Below are 19,616 nucleotides of genomic sequence, written 5' to 3'. Positions count from 1 at the left end.
CTATCCCACTGGTCACACCTGTGATGATCTGTGCCTTGTCATTTGCTGTCACTCAATCTGGTGTCACAGGAGGACTCTCTCTCATCCTTCTTGTGTCCCCTAAAGAAATACAGGCAGACCTCAGAGATATTACGGGTTAGGGTTCCAGACCAGCACAATAAGAAGAGTATTGCAATAAGGCGAATCACACAAATGTTGTCATTTCCCAGTGCACACATAAAAGTTATGTTTACCCTATAGCGTAGACACTATAATGTAGTCTTTTAAGTGCGCAATAGCATTATGTCTAAAAGAGACATACATACCTTACCTAAAAATACCTTGATTGCTAAAAAATGCTAACTATCATCTGACAATTCAGGGTTGCCACAGACATTCAGTTTCTAAAAAATGCAGTGTCTGTGAAGTACAGTAGAGCTAATAAGCACAATAAAACAAGGTATGCCTGTATAGGACGTGCTAAAGTTGATCTTTAGGCCTTTGTATGTTGAGTTATAATGTAAAAGAGAGTTTAAATGCAGTTCCTCGGAGTAAAATTAAGATTTTTCTCTGCCCAGTGATATAAACTTTCAACAGTAGATATTTATTTTCCTTAGTGTTCCTTAATCAGAAAACATTTTTCCCTTATAAAAGCACAGCAAAACAGACCTCCAAAGATGACTTGAATTCCTCAGATTGCAAGACTGCATGTAGTGGAGACTCACTTTTGTCCCTCGACACCCTTCTTCATGTCTCTTAGGAAGCAGCCAAGGCTAACCCAAGAGTGTTCAGACTAGGTTCCCTGCAGCTGTCTTGGGGGAGGAGGTGCTGTTGGAGGAACCCTCCCTTCCTGCTCCCCTCCCCCCATTGTTGTTTCTTCTCTCTCCCTCCCCGCCTCTCTCCCCCAGAGTTCTTAATATTTGATTTGGATAATGAGTCCTCTGCCAAATTAAACAAGAGTCTGGTTTGGGCTCAGCTCGCTTTGTGATACAAATCATAGAACTTCATTTGTACTTAGTGCCTTTGGTTATAAAATGGTTACAGTAGTGTTGGCTCTTCACATCTCATGGAATCACATTAAATGGTAAATGTGAAAGTGCTCTGGAAACCTAAAGACGTATCACGTGTCAAGTGGTAACATTTTTGTTACTGTTATTGCGTTTGCAGCAGTGGTGTGTTTAGCTTCCTATACCAGTGTTCCCTAGCAGGAGCAATGTAAAGGAGTGCTGGCTTTATTCATTCAGGGTGATTAAAAAATTTTTTTAGTAAATTGAGTTATTTCAGTTTGTATCATTTTAGACACTTTTGTTTTAAAGATTTCATTTTCATGTTGTAGATTGCCTACTAATGTCCAACAGCCAGATGGTGTAACCTAGTTCCCTCCTTTTTAAACTTGTAAAATTCTAAGCCAAAGGGGTTGCTGCAGTAGTGGCTGTAGAAAAGAGCAGGCTCGTAGAATGCACAGCTCCCGGTTGGAGCTCTGGCCTCTGAGGAGGTGGCTGGTGTCTACAGGCCCCACCCTGGTGCCACTCTTTTCCCATACTTCCTGGAAGTACAGTGAGTTTCTAGACGGGACCCTCACTGGTATCTCCTGGTCGGCGTCTGGGGCACCTGAGTCAGAAGATTAGTCGGTGCTGGCAAATGCTCGATTCTCTGGAGAACCCCAGGATAAAATAGGCAAGGAGATGGCACTGTGGGCAGCGTGAGACAGTGTGATCTTGTGTCACCCCAGCAGGTAGAAAGGGAATGGGGAAGAACGCCATAGTTTGTGTCTGAATTCTCTTTTTAAAAGTTAAGCAGAAAACTTCTCTTTTTAATTGGTTTAGTCTGGGAGTATTGTAAGAAATGGATATTTAACTCCATGTTGCATTGTTATTGATAATGTTTGCCGTGGACAGGGTTCTTTGGTGAATCCTGGGCCCTCGGACCCAGCTGGGCAGAAGTTTGCAGGGAATGAGATGGGATAAGTCGTTATTGCCCCAGAGGTCAGAGCACTGAGCAGATCCGTCCAGTACCCTGCGGGCCGGGCGGCATGGTCTCCAGGGAACTGGGAACCCAGGACTTGGTGGGTCCATCTCCCCTGCCGGAAATGGTACTAAAAGTAGTGCCCCAATGTCTGCCTGACAGGCCCCCCAGGATCACCTGCTTGTTTGTAGGAAAGCAGAGAGCTGACCTCTTCATCGTGGTCTGAGGTGGTCATGAAGATGAACTTAGGGAAAGAATTTAGAGCTCATTCAGGGAAACCTCCTCTGAAAGCAGGAGCGGAGTGCCTGCATCCAAATCCCAGCTTTTCCCCTCAGGAGCCGTGATCTGGAACCAGCTCTCTAATTTCTCACCTATGATATAGGGTTAATTATGCCTCTTGCCACACTGATTGAGATAGGGGAGCGTGATGTTTTTATTGGCTTTTTTTTTAAGAATTGAAGAATTCACAAGATTAGAAAGACTTATCAGTGGTGCACACGTTTCTGGTATCAAGTCACCTTCCCCGTGTGGAAATCCTGGTGCTCCCGCCGGAAGCTTCTCTGGCCTCGGCCCCACTGCAGGGGGTTGCCGTGGAGCCGCTGGCCCGCGCCGTCCTGCCGCTGGAGCCCCGGAGGAGCTGCTGTGCTGATTGGCTGGGGTTTTGATTCTCTGGCGGCCAGTGTGAGCCATGGCCATGCCTGGAATGTTCTTCCACTGATAGAACCATGACTAAGTCCCTCACCTGCTTCAGATTATTGTTGAAAATCACCTTTTCACTGAAGCTGCACTGGCCGCTGTATTTCAAGTGGCACCCCACCCCATCAGACATTCCTAATCTTATCCTGATTTTTCCCATAGCATTTATCTCTTTGAAACATACTCTAGTTATTTACTTATTCATTATCTCTATCACCAGGTTCCCCAGTCCACAGGCTATATGACTTTTAAGGGAAGGCAAGTAAATTGCTCAGATTCTTACAAGCTTAATATTTGGTCCTTAGTGATTTCTCAACTCCCTCCTCCTTCCTCTTCTTCCTGCTTATGTCCTTTCTGCTCTTACTTCAGAAATGCTGCCTGAATTTTTAAATTATGTGGTAGGTACTCTGCGTATGAAAGAGAGGTAAGAGAAAATAAAAGCATTTACAACTCTGAATTGGTATAATAATAATAACTTATGCCCCTTTTTTTGCCAAGAGCTTTACATGAGTTATTTCCTTTAATCCCCAGTCAACCTTAAGAAGGTCGACATTTTTATTACACCAGTTTCACAGATGAGGGAGCAGAGGCTTGGAGTGGCTGAATTCACTTTCCCCAAACCACAGAGCTGGGCGGCAGGACCAGAGGTCGTGGGTCTGTGCCCTGCAGTTCCTGGTGAACTGCACATAGGCCCTGCGGGCCTGCTCCCTCCTCTGGAGCCTCCCTTGTCGGGCGTTTGTTCTCAGTCTATTCCTGTGTCCCCTTGCCAGCCAGGCAGCAACACGTTTCAGAGCATTTTAACATGTGGACTTGCCTTCAGTTAATCGTACCCCTCCCTGCATGTTAGCACTGGGACTGGAGTGTGCCAGGGAGGGAGGTTGATTTCTTAACATCTGTCTAAATTTTCTCCTCCCAAATCAGACATCTTCATTCTCTGCCGCTGTTTGCTTCCCATCCTTAGGGCGCAGAGAGCAGCACCTTCCACAGTGGTCTGGGACCACTTGGACCAACATGCTTTCTGCATGTTCCCCTCCAGCTGTGAGACCTCCAGATCCTCAGGCAGCTGAGGGTCCCAGAGGTCCCTGCGTCAGCCAGGCTGTCCCAGGCAGAGAGCGTGCTGCTAGAGGCGCCTCTAGGCCTCTTTGCGGCTCTGCCTCAGGGGTGGGACCCATGGGCCCAGATGTCTGCAACCGGTGGCATGAGGGACTTGTAAGTCTCCTTGTAAGGAACACTTTAGCAGTTCCTTTAAAAGTTTCAGGAACTTTAAACTGTTCCAGGTACTCAGAGTGGCTCTTGTGGCTCTTTTGCATTTGTATTCTGGCACTGCAAACGTCAGTGAAACAGGTCTAACCTTTCTTCAAGGGAAAAAAGTGAGACAGGGATATTTGTACTGTCCCATCCATTTCATCCTCTTTGGAAAAAACTAATAAAGGAAACTAGAAATTTAAAAACCATGGTGTTTGCAGAGCTGTAAGGGTACAAGGGAAGGAGAAATAGAATTTTCTGTAATTTTGGGGTTCTGGTTTTCATAGATGGGCTAAATTCTAGAGAGAAACGTGTTAGTGAGTAGGGAGTGTGACTCCAGTTAAGTATAGTGTGAAAGAGAGGAAAGTCCAAAGCCAGGCAGTGTGGACAGAAATGGAGAGATTAGACTGCACAGATACTGTCTCAAAGTCAGCTTGTCCCTTCCTCAGGGGTTTGTGGCTTTCTCTGTGCACAATTCCTGTGAAATAATTGAGCTGTAAGAATCTGAATTTCATGTTTTGGAGACCTAACTGGTAGGCAGTTAATTTCCATTAGAAATTTACTTACAAATGTTTAGTAGAACAAGCGCAAACATTCCCAAATCCCAGGCTGGTTTGTTTGTTTGTTTGTTTTTAACTCAACAGAGACCAGTTGGCCTCTTCTAGGGATTCCCACTTGAAGTTAGTTTACCAGAGTCTAGCAGGGTGGTTTCCATTGTGACCCTTGGAGAAAGGCGGGTGTCTGCTTCTCAGCTGGTAGGTCAGGTGTACAGCATCGCCGCATCACTGGGGAACTCTGTGATCAATAGGGCAACCACCAGTTTGTGCTTGGAGACTTGGCAAGGCAAGTTTATTTTTGTGATAAAACAAACATAAGTAGATTGTAAAGTAGAATACTAAGACTTGCATGGTGGTTTAAATTTAAAGCAGCGTCTTCAGTGATGCTTTAAGTTTGTGGCCACTTATAACTGGTGCCCCAGAAACCCCAGGGAAAGGCATTCTCTCTCCTTTGTGTTACCGGTTCTTTGGGTGAAAGGTTTGTGAGAGACTGACTGTGTGAAAGGTACGTACTTGGTAAACTATAAACTCGACAGAGGGTGGTGTTATGGGGGCCCAGTTAAATCTGTCACAGGGCAGAGCCCTGAAGGTCGGGTGTGTTTGAGACTGCATTTGTAGAGCGGGCTGCGGGCAGACGTTATTGTTCCTGATAACCGCCCTTTGTCACTTTCAAGCCTTCCCACTGTTGATCCCCACCACAGGCCTGCTCTGAAGGTAAAGGCAGTAGAGGTACGCTCATCCCTCAGATGGAGAGTGAACACACCTGTAGATTAAATGGCTTTCTCCGGATCCTGATCTAGAGCAGCACTTCACAAACTGCTGTGTGCTCAGAGTCCTCTGGCGATCTTGGTAGAGGCAGATTCTGGTGCTGTGGGTCTGGGTGGGTCCAGATGGTCTCCGTTTCTGACAGGCTCCCCAGTGATGCTGATGATACTGGTCCACTGTGAGTGGCAAGAGCTTAGAATGAGTGACCATGGTCCGTTCAGCCCAGACCATCTAGTCCTAGGTTTAGGACTCCTCTGTGTCTCTCTGCTGTTGTAGATAACCTAAGGCGTCACCCGTGTGTGTCAGACCTCAAATAAATCTGGGTCGTCAGTGACATTTTTTGAGAGGATTTGTGCTGCCTGGAGAAGCAAAGAGTTGCTCTGGTGGGGAAAATGCAGTGATACAAAACACATGGCAATAGGGATAAAGAAGAATCTGACAATGTGCCAAGTGAAACCAAACATCTGGCCTCTGCCTCGTTCCTGCTGTTTTATTTTTTAGGGAAGCTTTGTCTCCTGGGTGGCAGAGGGGCACAGAGAGTGCGCAGGTGTTTGTTTTCTTAGCTGTGGGCTCAGACCCTAATTGTCTTGCCTGCAAAAAGTGCTGAAAATCAACTTCTGACTTAGATGTTTGGTAGTAGAAATACTCCACGGTTTTTCTTCGTAGTGTTTCATACAAAAAATAATTCTTTGTTGTTAAGAAATAATTTTTTAGGTAACTCCCAACTGTGGAATGGGGGAAAATTCTTTTACTTACCTCTGTGCCAAGGAACAATTTTAGTCTTGGTCTAATGCCTTTCATTTAAGCATTTCAGATCACATTGTGCATTTACCGATTTCGCCAACAATAGAAGCATTCAGGCTTTACGTGTCTTGTTTAAAAAAGGAAAACCCATCTAATATAGATAAGATTTATTGATTTGAAACCCATTGTATAAGTAAATAGTCCACTGAAACTAAAGTTCAAAGGGTTTTTGTGTTGAGTATAGCTGTGTCAATATGCCTAATTTATGATACAGTTAAGTCGATTGGATTAGATATTAGATGTAAATAGTAATGGCAAAACCAAGGAAATATAACCTGAATCTTTATAATGACTATTTTATATCATTGTGAAAAACGTAGAAACTGCTGTGTGGCTATGATTTATTTGTATTGTTCATGGCCAAATTTTCAAAAATTTATATACCATTGGGAAATTGTAACGGATGATCTAAGCAGAATAGCTGCAAGTAGGACTTCACTGGAGCCTGTAAGCATCACAGTGACATCTGTATTACCCTTTGTTTTGATCCCCGGTTCTCAGCGTTCACTGTGTATCAGTCACGTGGGGAGACTTATAATATGGGCGGGCTGCACCTGCCCCTCTGCTGTCACTGTGTCAGGAGGGTGGGGATGGGCCTGCGCTTGAACTCTTCTTTCTTTTTAAACCCACCCAAAGCATTCTGATTGGGACCCTGAGTGAAACCGCTGGTTTAGTTAGATGTCAGAGGGTGACTTGAGGCACTGTCACCACTTGGTGGCAATGTTGCTCCCTGTGTCTTTTTTTTTTTTTTTTTTGCTCCCTGTGTCTTGATCACCCTTCTTTCTTTTTCCAATCCCAGAAAAGTGTGCTTTCTTTTTTTTCCATTGTTTTTGCTTTTGGCCTTCTTTTGGTTATAGTATGTACCTTCCTCGCTCATTTGCAACTTAATTGAATGGGGAGAGCTACCTTCTGAAATCAGGATGTTTTTCTTTCTTTTTCTACAAGGTTTTAGGGAGTGGGCAAAATAAGGAAGAAAAAAATGGTCTCTGATTGCCAGATACATGACTTTTTCAGATTGTTCTTAACTTACTTTCCATATAACTTTGCTTTTCTGTGGCCAAGAAAGACCAGGTTCGAGATAAAGTATTGCAGGCCAGGGATTGATTGTTCATGGATTTCAGTAGTTGGAAGCTACTAGCTTTTTCTCCTGTATTGTGCTTCTTGGCGCGTGATTACCGATGGGGAAGCCACAGTGAATGGCAAGATTCTACCTCAGTTTGCTGTTTGTGTGCCTGGTAACAGTTGTAAGTTAGCGTTGATGGAGCCTTTCCTAATTAACCGTTGGCATTTAAACAGTCAGGCCCTTACGCTTTGTGCAGAGGCTGGGGTCAAGGGTTGATGGTGATACAGAGACGAAATTTTAACCTCTGCTGTTGGTAGGAAGGCTGCAGGGGCTGAGGGCCGAGAGCTTGGGCACTGGAGCTTCTGGAGCCCAAAGGCCTGGGTGTGAATCCTGCTTACGGCACCCTGGCTGGCAGGGAATTCCTCCTTAGGGCTCATCTAACTCCAGAGCCTGTGCGCCTGCGGGATTAGAGTCCAAAGTCGAAGATCTAGATTTGTCACCCTTGAACTGTAATCTGTAGAGACGGGGGCAAGCCACTGGAGTTCGTGAAGCAAGGAAATGCGTGGCAGGTAGTTTGAACCTATTCTCAGGGGCATAGAGTCTGTAGACATGTCTGAACTTGAAGCAGTCTCAAAATCGGGACTAGGGTGAGGCAGGCAGGCACCCTGAGTGCAAAATTTAAGGAGGCACTCAACTTCTAGGGCCCTGCAAGTATGGACCCTTCACTTACATGGCCCTGAGAATGATGGTACCCTACAGCCTGGACAGCACTGCCAGGGGAGTGCAGATTAACTCAAAGGAGGAGTCCTTGGCAGGAAGGCTCGTGTTTTGTTTTAAAAAACAGCTTTATTGAGCTAAAGTTCACGTATTATACAATTCACCCGTTTAAAGTATACAGTGTGTTTTTCTGTATTTACACGGTTATGGAACCATAACCACAATCTAATTTTAAAATATTTTTGTCCCCCAGAAAGAAACCCATAGCTGACACTTCCCAAAACCAACCCCCCTCCCCCCAAACCCTGGACAACCACTAATCATCTTTCTGTCTCTATAGATTTGCCTATTCTGGACATTTTATATAAACGCAATCATGCGATATGTGGTTCCATGAGTGGGGCTGCTTTCGCTTAGCCTAATGTTTTCAAGGTTCATCGTGTTGTAGCGCATATCAGTGCTTCATTCCTTTTTACGGTCAATCAATACTCCATTGTACGGATAGACCTCAAATATAGTCATTTACCAGTCGATGGACATTTGGGTTGTTTCCACCTCTTGGCCGTTTCTGAATAGTGCTGCTGCGAACTTTCATTTACACGGTTTTGTGTGGTCGTGTGCTAAGAAAGGGTTTTAAGGGTGAGTGTGGAACCTCGTTCTCTGGGGGGCTTTGAGTTGCCACCCGTGACTCTGCCCATGGGGACGGTTAGGCCAGTGGGGGTGGGTGAGCCTCTCTGCTGCTGGCCGCGTTTGCCTTTCTTCCCCTCTAGGCTGAGAGGGCGGGTGCGGGGGATTTTGGTGTTTCCCCCAGAAGCTCCTGGGAAGGCGAGGGCTGGGGAACCTCCGTCAGGGCTTCCACAGCTCTCCCATTCTGGGAGGCAGGGGAGATAGTCCCAGGGCCGCAGGTTAGTGACACTGGCCCAGGGCTACATTTCTTTCAGCTGTTCTCAGAACTGTGTGCCCAGAACCCCCTGGAGAACTTGTGGAAACACAGATTGCTGTTCCTCATCCCTAAAGTTTCCGATTCTGAATTCTTGGTGGAGCCTGCGAATGTGCAGTGCTTACAAGTTCCCAGGTGATGCTGACACTGCAGATTTGGGGACCACACTTTGAGGTCCTCGGAATTTCTTAAGCTGATGGGCAAGGAAGGGTACGTCCTATTCTGATTTAAACTCCAGCCAAAAAAGCCCTGAGTGGTTGTTAGTAAAAAAAAAAAAAAAAAGATTGAAAATTGGAAATGTATTTTATGGCAGATTATGAAACAGCCAACAAATTCTGTCTTCTTTGCAGTAAAGCTAACTGAACATTAATAATAGCCATTGTCATTATCCTTATCATGTATTGAGCATTTAGTGTTTGCACTTTCACAGTTGGCTGATAGTCCTCACGTCAGCTCCGTGCAGTTGGTACTGTGCCCATTATTTTGGAGAGGAGGCTAGAAATATTGAGTAACGTGCCCATAGTTATTCACAGTTATCCCACAGCACTTAGTTCACACAGTTACTTTTCCAGTCAGGTCAGTTCTGCTCTAGATCCAGCATCTTAATCACAGTAATGAGCTGTTGACAGTTTTAGGAATAAATTATCAGGAGTTTTGACTGGTTTACTCACTTAAGTTAGTGTTTGTGTGGTGATAAGCTGCGTTAGAGTGAAAAAACAATTCTTACGTTGGAAGTGTTCTAGAATTAAATGTTAACTCCTGCTAATGTAGCACGTGTTTGGGGCATTATTTACTGGTAATTCTAATTTTTTAAAAAACAGAATTAGAATCTTCCTAGTTGAATGGTTTCTGTTAAATTCATTCATTTAAATGAAAAATGTACTGTGCCTCCTGGAGGGGCAAGACCGGGCGTTGCATCGGATGTGAGCAAGCGGCCCCAGAATTACAGCTGCTGGCACACTCAGCGCCCTCGTGGTTTTGTAAAATCCGTAGATAAAGCAAAGGGACACATTAAACTGCTTTCTGAATGGATGTTTTTCCGAGTAAATGTGTTTTATCACTTTCATATAAATGAAAATATTTGCAGAATGAGTACTAACAAGATTTTAAACATCATTTACCAAAGTAGGAATAATGTGATTATGGTCTTATAGAATTCTGAAAATAACTTGTCGTCCCAAGTATGCGTTTTATACCAGAGAGAATAATGGGTTTTCCACAGTAAGTTTGAGTATTGTGCTTCATTTCCTCTCCCTCTCCTGGTGTGTTAGCATGAGAACTTTTTTTTAAAATAAATTAATTTATTTTATTTATTTATTTTTGGCTGTGTTGGGTCTTTGTTGCTGTGAGAGGGCTTTCTCTGGTTGTGGTGAGCGGGGCTACTCTTCGTTGCGGTGCATGGGCTTCTCACTGCAGTGGCTTCTCTTGTGCGGAGCACGGGCTCTAGGCACGTGGGCTTCAGTAATTGTGGCACGTGGGCTCAGTAGTTGTGGCATGCAGGCTCAGTAGTTGTGGCTCGCGGGCTCTAGAGCACAGGCTCAGTAGTTGTGGCGCACGGGCTTTGTTGCTCCGCAGCATGCGGAATCTTCCCGGACCAGGGATCAAACCCGTGTCCCGTGCACTGGCAGGCGGATTCTCAATCATTGCACCACCAGGGCAGCCCCGCTTGAGAACCTTTGATTAAGGACAGCTCTGGCAATGAGAGGTTACAGCCTTACCTCTGCGGTTTGGTTTTTGGAATTGTCTTTTGCGGCAGCATCTTCCCCAGTTGCCAAGGCGAGGTTTTTCTTTTTTCCTGTTAGCACCAGCCTTGTCTCCTGCCAAGGCTTGTGTTGGGGGCAGGGCTTTTTCTGCCCTGCAAGGCTCATTAGATTGCGGGGCTTAAATTAGAGGCCATAGGCGGGGAGACCTGCCTTAACAAAGGGGTATTTCTTCTATCCCTGCTAAATGGCTAGTGTGGTTTGAGTTCATCATTCTGCCTGAGAGAAATCTGTGCACCACATCCTGGAAGTTTTCTTCCATTGTCCTTAACACTCCTGTCTCAGTCACACCTGGTATATGTCCCAGCGTACAGCAGGCTACATACCGTTAGATCAGATGTTCTACCAGCACATGGCAAAGTCACCGGGTTTCCATTCATTTGCCTAATTTCCTCTGTGCGGCCCCTTCCACCTTTTTCATCCCCTCACTTCCAGGTACCAGATTTTTGACATCATTTAGAGATTGTGTCTGACTGAATGTACTGGAAATCCTGCCACACTGGTGTAATCGGAGAGGGATTCGTTTTTCTCACATAACAAGAAGTCTGGATGATGATAAGCAAGGTCATTCACTGGCCCTGCGATGTCCCCAGTGAGCTGGGGTCCTTTTTCCTTTTCTGTTTCATCCTCTCGGATGCTTCCTGGTCACAACATGGCTGCTTCACCTTCAGCTTCCCCTGCAGCTCTGAGCAGAATGATGGAGGAAGCAACAAGGAGTGGGGGGTGGGGGTGGGTGGGTGACCCCTCTACACCAAGAGAGCGAGCTGTTGCAAGAAGCCCCTAGACGAGCATTACTTGTGTCTCATCATCCGGAGCTCTGTCACCTGGTCACTCATGGCTGTAGGGAGGCTGGGCGACACTGTTTCCTGGCTGAGCACACGGCCACCTTGTACGAGGGGCGCCCAGCCGTGGGGATGAACGGGAGCGTGGACGTGGGGCGGGGCCCAGGGGCTGCAGCCTTGCCCAGGCAGAGTGTCTCTCCGCCCCTGTGCCCAGAAAGCTCCTCCCCCTACACTCTAGCACTGGCGGACGCCTTATCTTTCAGCCCACTTCCCTGTCATTTCTTCCTCCTTTCTCTCGGGCGTGGTCAGCCTCTCCATTCCCGATGTTCCTTAGGGTTTTCGTTTGTCCCTGTTGGACCGCTGCTGCTTTGTCTTGCGGTTCTTTGTCCTGACCTTCAGATCTGTACCTTCTAACATGGTAGCCACTAGCTACTAGAGCTATTTAAGCTCAAATGTGAAAATTCAGTTCCACGCGCTGGACTCATTTCGGGTGCTCGAGAGCCATGTGTGGCTGGTTGGCTGCGTGTTGGAGAGCACAGCTCTGGGCTATTCCCCTCATTCGTGTTCTCCTGGACACGCTGCTCTGGGTGGTGAGCTCTCTGAGGTCCCCCTTCGTCCTGACTCGACTCAGGATCACAAGCGCAGCACACTGCAGGTGGCGCTTGTGCTGTGTTCCCTCCTAACCGAAGTGGTGGACTTTGGGCAGAGGCAAGGTATTCTGTGACCCACCCGGCTTCTAAAATGATCGCTACTGGATATGTACAAGGGGAGTCCACTGCTTTCAAGGAATCCTAAAAGTAACTGGGAACTTTGAAAGTTATCTGTTCCACATTCCTTATTTTACAGATGAAGAAACTGAAGCTCAGAGAGAGAAAGGGACCCGCTTAAGGTCAAACAGGTAGTCAGTGGTAGAATGAACTAGAATTGTGGTTCTCTTTCCATTAAACCAGACCTGATCGAGTGTCACCAGCCTGTTTGTTTTCCCTAATTAAGTTCTGTTCTTGCTTATTCAGCCAGTTTCCAGCTTCTTGAGAGAGGAAGTTGTTTCTTGCCCTTGGCTGTCCTCAGATGCCCTCCGCATCTAGGCAGTGCTCAGAGGATGCTCAGGAGACAGATGAGCGTAAGCCTGCCCCAGTCAGTCAGTGATTAGCTGCAGGAATCAGAATATGACTCAAGCAAGCTTAATCAGAAGGAGGCTCATAAAATTCAAGATAAGAGCAAGAGTCAGGAACTGGGACGTTGTCAGAAACCCAGGAAGTCTCTCTGGCTCCCTCGCTTTTGTATCCTGTAGTTTTTCTTTTTTTTTCCCGGTCTCCTCTTCCTCCTGCACACCAGCCTTCCCAGCTTGCTCATCATTGTACGCGGTCTGCCAGCCCCCCCGGATCCGTATGATCTTTTAGCTCCAGAGGCATCCAATTACCTGTACCTGACTGCCAGGTTTGGGGGAGCTGATTGGCCCAAGTCATGGTAGCTCATCCAGGGAGGGATGGGAGAAGCACGGTACCAGCATGGCAGTGGGGACCCACCCAAGGTATTATCTGGGCTGTGAGGAGGAGAGGAGCAGGGCCAGTGCTGGGAAGAAAGGGCATAGCCTCCGGCCACCACAAGTCAGTGTGTTCTCTTTACGTATATTGCTGACGAACCAAAGGCAGAACCAGGAGAGTGAAAGTAACCGGGGCTCACAAGCTTTTTAACAGTTGGTGGTTATCCAAAAGTAGGTGAAAATGTGTGTGGGCAAGTATGTATGTAAACTTCTTATTAGCAGGAGTACTTGGATAGAAGCTGAGTGACGTGTTAAAGATTCCTCTGCTGGGAATGAAGCTCGATTGATATAGTTACCCAGTAACAAGGATTTGGAATTCTTAGAGCAAGTAGATGTCACGCAGCTCAGCAGCCAGAGGTGGTCAAGATCCCTGGAGGAGGAAAGGCCGGCCACTCTGGGCTTCCCGTGGACCTGGGGCACAGCCGTGTGTGGGTGTGAGCTGGCCTCGGGGCCCTCTCACACGCCTGTGTCTGCTTCGCTCTTGCCCGACCGCTGCACGCGCTGGGAGCCCATTTCCGAAACCCATTTCCAGCTCCGTGAGTCAGGGACGCTGTCTTGTTACGGTTCTGCGACCTGGCACAGGGCTTGGTGTATAGATGGTGCTTGGTTTCTGTTGGAGGCGGGGGTATATGATTTTGGAATGTTAACCAGACATGGGTATTCTATCGTTAACTACTCAGACTGTACTGTGTAAAAAATAACATATACCTGGAAAAATACAGAGAAAACATATTGATATTCTACAGAAGTTTTGATAAGTTGTAGTCAGAGGTGGTATTTTCCTGTTTCTCTTTTTCAGTTTTACAGTGTAGTTACATTTTGATAATAGGAAAAACTATTTTTCATTAAGAAACATTCAGTACATGTTTAGGCTTATGGAAGTTAAAATGGAAGCACATTTCTGTCACAAATCATGATGCTACCAGGTATTCAGATTTCTTGGAAATGAACCCAGTTGTAAAATCACTTCTCTTTTGTGGGCTTAAACTACAGGTGATCACTTGGTGATTCCCACTTCTTCTGTTGAATTATTAAACTTGGCATGACCAGTAACTTGAGCTGCGAAAATGACAGCCTTAGTTTGCAGAAATCAAGCCTAAAGGTTAGAGATACACGGTCTTCGTTTGAAGCGTTCTTCTGCTTGGCCTCCCCGCCACTGCTATTGCCTGTCTCAAAAACCTTTGCTCCCAAGGGCCACTTACCACCTGCTTACCCACCCCGGGAAGGAGCCTCAGAGGTCCCAAAGCACTTTGTTGCCTAATGCTTATTGAGAGTCCAAATTTCTCTGGTTCCAGCAGAAATAAGATTTCAGGATGTTGATAGTTTCAGAGAATAGTTTGGGAATTGATATAATAAAAAAATTGTTTAAAAAGTTAAATTAGGAAATAGAAAAGCCCATGGAACCCTTTTCTCTATTTCTGGTAGCTTAAAAGATACCACGTTGGGGACTTCCCTGGTGGTCCAGTGGTAAAGAATCTGCCTTCCAATGCAGGGGATGCAGGTTCGATCCCTGGTCAGGGAACTAAGATCCCACATGCCGTGGGGCAACTAAGCCTGCGCACCGCAACTACTGAGCTCATGTGCCTCAACTACTGAGCTCACGCGCCTCAACTAGAGCCCACGTGCTGCAAACTACAGAGCCCATGTGCTCTGGAACCTGCATGCTGCAACTAGAGAGAAGCCCGCGCACCACAACAAAGAGCCCGTGCACCACAGCAAAAGACCCCGCATGCTTCAATGAAGATCCCACGTGCCGCAACGAAGACCCGACGCAGCCAAAAGTGAAATTAAATAAATAAATAAATAAATAAAAATCTTTTTTTTTAAAATAAATTTTTTATTTTTGGCTGCGTCGGGTCTCCGTTGCTGTGTGCAGCTTTCTCTAGATGCGGCAAGTGGGGGTATAAGCTATTCTTTGCGGTGCATGGGCTTCTCATTGTGGTGGCTTCTCTTGTTGCGGGGCACAGGCTCTAGGCACATGGGCTTCAGTAGTTGCGGCACGTGGGTTTCAGTAGTTGTGGCACATGGGCTCAGTAGTTGTGGCTCGCGGCCTCTAGAGTGCAGGCTCAGTAGTTGTGGCGCACGGGCTTAGTTGCTCCGCGGCATGTGGAATCTTCCTGGACCAGGGCTCAAACCTGTGTCCCCTGCTTTGGCAGGTGGTTTCTTAACCACTACACCGCCAAGGAAGCCTCATAAATAAATCTTTTTTAAAAAAAAAAAAGTACCGTGTTCCATCATCTCTGATTGCTCTTTCCATACAACTAAAAACTTTTTCTGAAATTGTAATCAATAGGTTAGCCCAAATCAGTATGTTCTATTTCTAAAATAACATAGTTTGCTAAAGTTTAAACTCTGTGGTTGAAGTCATTTTAAGGTTCCTGGTAATATAATGTTTTGGTTTTTTCTGAAGAAGTAATATCTCAATGATACGAAAAAAGCAAACATATCATGGTGTCTATTTTGTGGTGGCATAGTGACCCGGATCATCTCCCCACTAGAAACTTCTCAGTGGAGGCTTTTGGCTTTTGCCTTCTTGGTCACCCATACTAATATCAACTCCAGTCCACTGCCACAGTCCCTGGCTGTCCCACCCTCAACCTCTCACAGCTCCTTTGGTTGTGATCTATAACTTTGCTACCAGCTGTGGGTCAGAAATGGTTTCATTATCATCCTCTTGCTACTTCATTCTTTCTGGAACGGTATAGTTCTGTCCCCATTGTCTTTGGCATGTGTGTCTGCACTGGTTTTTAGCTGAGACTACAGACTCTTGGATGGTGGGTAAAAGGGCTCTTTTGTTCACTTAAATACTTCATATTCCAATTATGACACCCTGAGTCTGTGGAGCTCAATAAAGTCTCCTTGATATTGTTGGTAGCTTAAATTATTTGGAGCTTTTCATGTTAGAAAGAAAAGGGGTTCTTAATCCAATACCTTATTTTACAGATGAGAAGATTGAGGCTCAAAGACCATAATACCCATAGGAGCCTTCCTCTGCATTGTATTTAGAAATCATGTGCAGGGTCAGCACCCTGGAGTTGGCTGACCTCAGAGCAACCTGGTTACAGCCCTGGAGGCGGGTGGGTCTGGGCTGTGGGCTGCTGTGTTGCTTCCCACCTCTAGGACCTTGGGCCTACTACCTCACCTCCTTCCTTCCTTTGTCAGAGAGGTGAGCTTTAACTGTCTCCTTCCATGAGAGGCAGTATTGCATAAAGAATGTGAGATTGGGCCTAAATGAGGCAAAAGTGCATGCCCTGGGAAACCCTCACATGTCTGCCGGGTGGAGAGACAGGACTTGGAAATGTGATTTCATGTTTTGAATTGGAGTGACCTTTGGGAAGATATCCTGGAATCTCAGGTCTTCATTTATATCAAGACTCCTTCCTTGCACACCTGCCCTTTCTGAGTTGCCAGAGTTTTAAAAATGGGCTCTGTGGTCCTTTGTTTTCTTGTTGTGTCACGAGGCAGAATAAAGTGAAACTCAGTGCTAGCGGATTGACTCCCATTGTAGTGAATATGCCTGCAAATGGCTCCTGGCCGCTTGAGGGAGAAAGGGTTGTGTATAACTTCAGAGAGAGATGATTGACTGGGTAGTCACCGTAGCATCCTGCTTAAGAGTGTGGATTTTTGAAAAATGGTTGTAAGTTTTTAATTGTGGTAAAAAACACATAACATAAAATTTATCATAACCATTTTAAAGTGTTTTAGTTCAGTAGTGTTAAGCATATTCACATTGTTGTGTGATGGGTCTGCAGGACTTTTTAATCTTGCAAAACTGAAATTCTTTACCCATTAAACAGTATCCCTCCATTCCTCCTCCCCCGACCCCTGCCAGCTGTCATTCTACTTTCTGTTTCTAAGAGTTTGACTACTTCAGTTCCCTCATAGAAGTGAAATCATACAGTATTTGTCCTTCTGTGACTGGCCTATTTCACTTAGCGTAGTGTCCCCAAGGCTCATCAGTGTTAAAGTATATGGTAGGATTCTTTCCCTTTTAATATTCCACTGCATGTATAGAGTACATTTTGTTTATCTGTCAATGGCTATTTAGGTTGTTTATGTCTCTTGCCGGTTGTGAATAATGATGCATTGAACATGGGTGTGCAGGTATCCTTCCAAGAGCCTGCTTTCAATTCTTTTGGATATGTACCTAGAAATAGAATTGCTGGATCATAGAGTAGTTCTCTTTTTAATTTTTTGGGGAACTGCCATACTGTTGCCCATAGCAGGTGCACCATTTTCCATTCCCACTAGCCAGTGCTCAAGAGTTGCTAATTTCTCTACATCCTCACCAACACTTGTATTTTCTGTTTCTTTTTTGAAGTGGACTTCCTAATGAGTGCGAAGTGATATCTCATGGTGGTTTTGATGTGCATTTCTCTGATGATTAGCGATGTTGAACATCTTTTCATATGCTTGTTGGTCATTTTTGTATCACCTTTGGAGAAATGTCCATTCAAGCCCTTTGCCCATTTTTAAATTGAGTTATTTGGTTTTTGTTGTTGAGGTGAAAAGTATGGATTTGAAAATCAGACTGTTCTGGGCTCTAGCCCTGGCTCCTCCATTTATGAGCTGTTTGACTAGAGGCGGCTGCCACAGAATCCTCAGTGGTCTCTTGGGTGTAGTAGTGGCACCCACCTCATAGAGTTAGGGATGTTGGGCAACCACTGAGGAAGGACCCAAGAAATGGGAGCTAGAGGGAAGGCAGTCTGTTCCAAACAGAGTTCTGAAGGAAATAAAAACAGCTGCCTTCTCAGTCCCCTCCACAAATGGCGGCCGCTCTTTAATTCCACGCCCCACCACCTTCCCTTTGATCATACCAGACTTTTAGGACAAGCGAAAGGATGTGCTTGGACAGTCAGAGGCTCGGTGGCGTGTGGAGGACACTCACGTTGCCAAAAAGAACGTCTCTGGGCATCCTGGGCGGTGTGCTGGTGGTTTGCATGCTGGCTTCAGCTTTTCGGCAAAGTGCACGTCATTGCCTGAAGTCACAGCCAGAGGAAACGTGAGTCCTTAGGCAGAGCGGTTTGATGTCCCTGCTCCACCCCAGGTGCACGCCTGTGGGGACAGGCCCCGCCTCACTGAGTGGCCCTGTGCTCTGAATTCAGAGGTGGAAAAACTGCAGGCCAAGAGTGCTGACAGATGCAGGGGTCTGGTTTCTTCTCAAACTCTCTTGATGGGAGAGACAAAAAGACCGGGAGTCCTTGTGAAGAAATTAGTCATAGATGTTTCACTCTTTAAAATCGTCCCAGCAAAAGGTTAGATAACATGCAGCTTTCAAGTGGTCCTGGAGGTTGGCAAGTGCGGTGAGGTGCGACCTGGCCAACTAGGCCCACGATTGCCAGGCTCCAGAGAGTAGATTTCCCCCTGTGCTGAAACCGTCCTTGGAGTTCAAGGTGCCACTTTGAAGCAGTGTGCTGTGCTTGGTTTATCTGTGCTGTGCCAGGATGTTTAAAAAAGTATCTGCCCTTTGGAGTGGCAGATACGTAACTCTTTACCGAATTACTTTGTTTATTCAATCAGTCATTTTCTCCCCTCTTCGTTTTGTCCTGTGCCCAGGTAACACCTCTCATTTCTTACTAACTGAAGCGCACTCAGTGTGCTGGGATTTGTCATGTTCAGTTATGGTCAGTTAGAGAATTTCAGATTGTTGCCCTCTTTAATGAGTTTTTTGGGCAAAATGAATTATGGTAATATTTAAGAAATAATTTTTAAGAAGTAATATTTAAGAAATTTGCTTACTACAAAATCAGCTTTCAAAGACCGTTTGAACTTGACCATGTCCACTTTAAGTTATATTATTTATAAACACGTAGATTAAGTAGATTGAAATCTGTTGAAGTTTTGAATGAGTATCAGTGTACTGACTTTAAGGGACAGAAGAAGCCTTCTCAGTGAGCATGTAGTTTGCTTCCATTTTCTTTTTTTTTTTTAATTTTTTTAAAAAATAAATTTATTTATTTTATTTTTTATTTTTGGCTGCATTGGGTCTTTCTTGCTGCGCGCGGGCTTTCTCTAGCTGTGGTGAGCGGGGGCTACTCTTCGTTGTGGTGTGCGGGCTTCTCATTGCGGTGGCTTCTCTTGTTGCGGAGCACAGGCTCTAGGCGCATGGGCTTCAGTAGTTGTGGCTTGCGGGCTCTAGAGCACAGGCTCAGCAGTTGTGGTTCACGGGCTTAGTTGTTTCGCGGCATGTGGGATCTTCCTGGACCAGGGCTCGAACCTGTGTCCCCTGCATTGGCAGGCAGATTCCTAACCACTGCGCCACCAGGGAAGCCCTTGCTTCCATTTTCTAGTTGAAGACATCGAAGCTCGAAACTTTACTAATGCTGAAACCCAAGTTTCCCAACTGCCCAAGGTATGTGGATACCCAAGGAGAATGCTACTTCCCAAGTTGATTTCTTTCAGGATATAGGCCCTTATCCAGGCAGTGAGGCTGGGGTTTTCCAGGTAGAAAGGTCGCATTTCCACATGTAACCCAATGAGCATTGTGTTGAGTTGGGGGAAGAATTGGGTTCACTATTTTAAACCTCTTATTTCATAGTGTGGACTTCCCCATCCCCTCTCCCCAGTAAAGCACAAAAGTATTTCCTAACTTTTAAGTCAGTGAGCTTCCTTTCATGGATTCTGACCTTAGATCATATCCAGATAAGCATTGTGTAATGGGATGGGTGGGGTTAGTTTTTTTTTAGTCACAGATGCATGAGAGGCAGGAGGGAGGTTAGCAGACTTAGTAATGGGGCTTTTAGCAGTTCATCCCGTCTAAGTCAGAGTTCACTGCAGGACTGTTGTGTCCCTTCATGGAC

General features: G+C 45.7%; 1 protein-coding gene across 9 annotated transcripts in view; it reads left to right on the top strand.

The window, feature by feature from the left end:
• TBC1D1 (TBC1 domain family member 1) overlaps positions 1–19,616 on the top strand; it is a 231,246-nt gene that overhangs the window by 160,202 nt on the left and 51,428 nt on the right. The window lies entirely within an intron of this gene.

The sequence above is a fragment of the Aethalodelphis obliquidens genome, unplaced genomic scaffold (assembly GCF_003676395.1).
Source record: "Aethalodelphis obliquidens isolate GAN/ISIS:26980383/991018 unplaced genomic scaffold, ASM367639v1 scaffold6, whole genome shotgun sequence".
In the NCBI taxonomy this organism is placed as follows: domain Eukaryota; kingdom Metazoa; phylum Chordata; class Mammalia; order Artiodactyla; family Delphinidae; genus Aethalodelphis; species Aethalodelphis obliquidens.
This window is presented reverse-complemented; position numbering and strand designations above follow the sequence as displayed.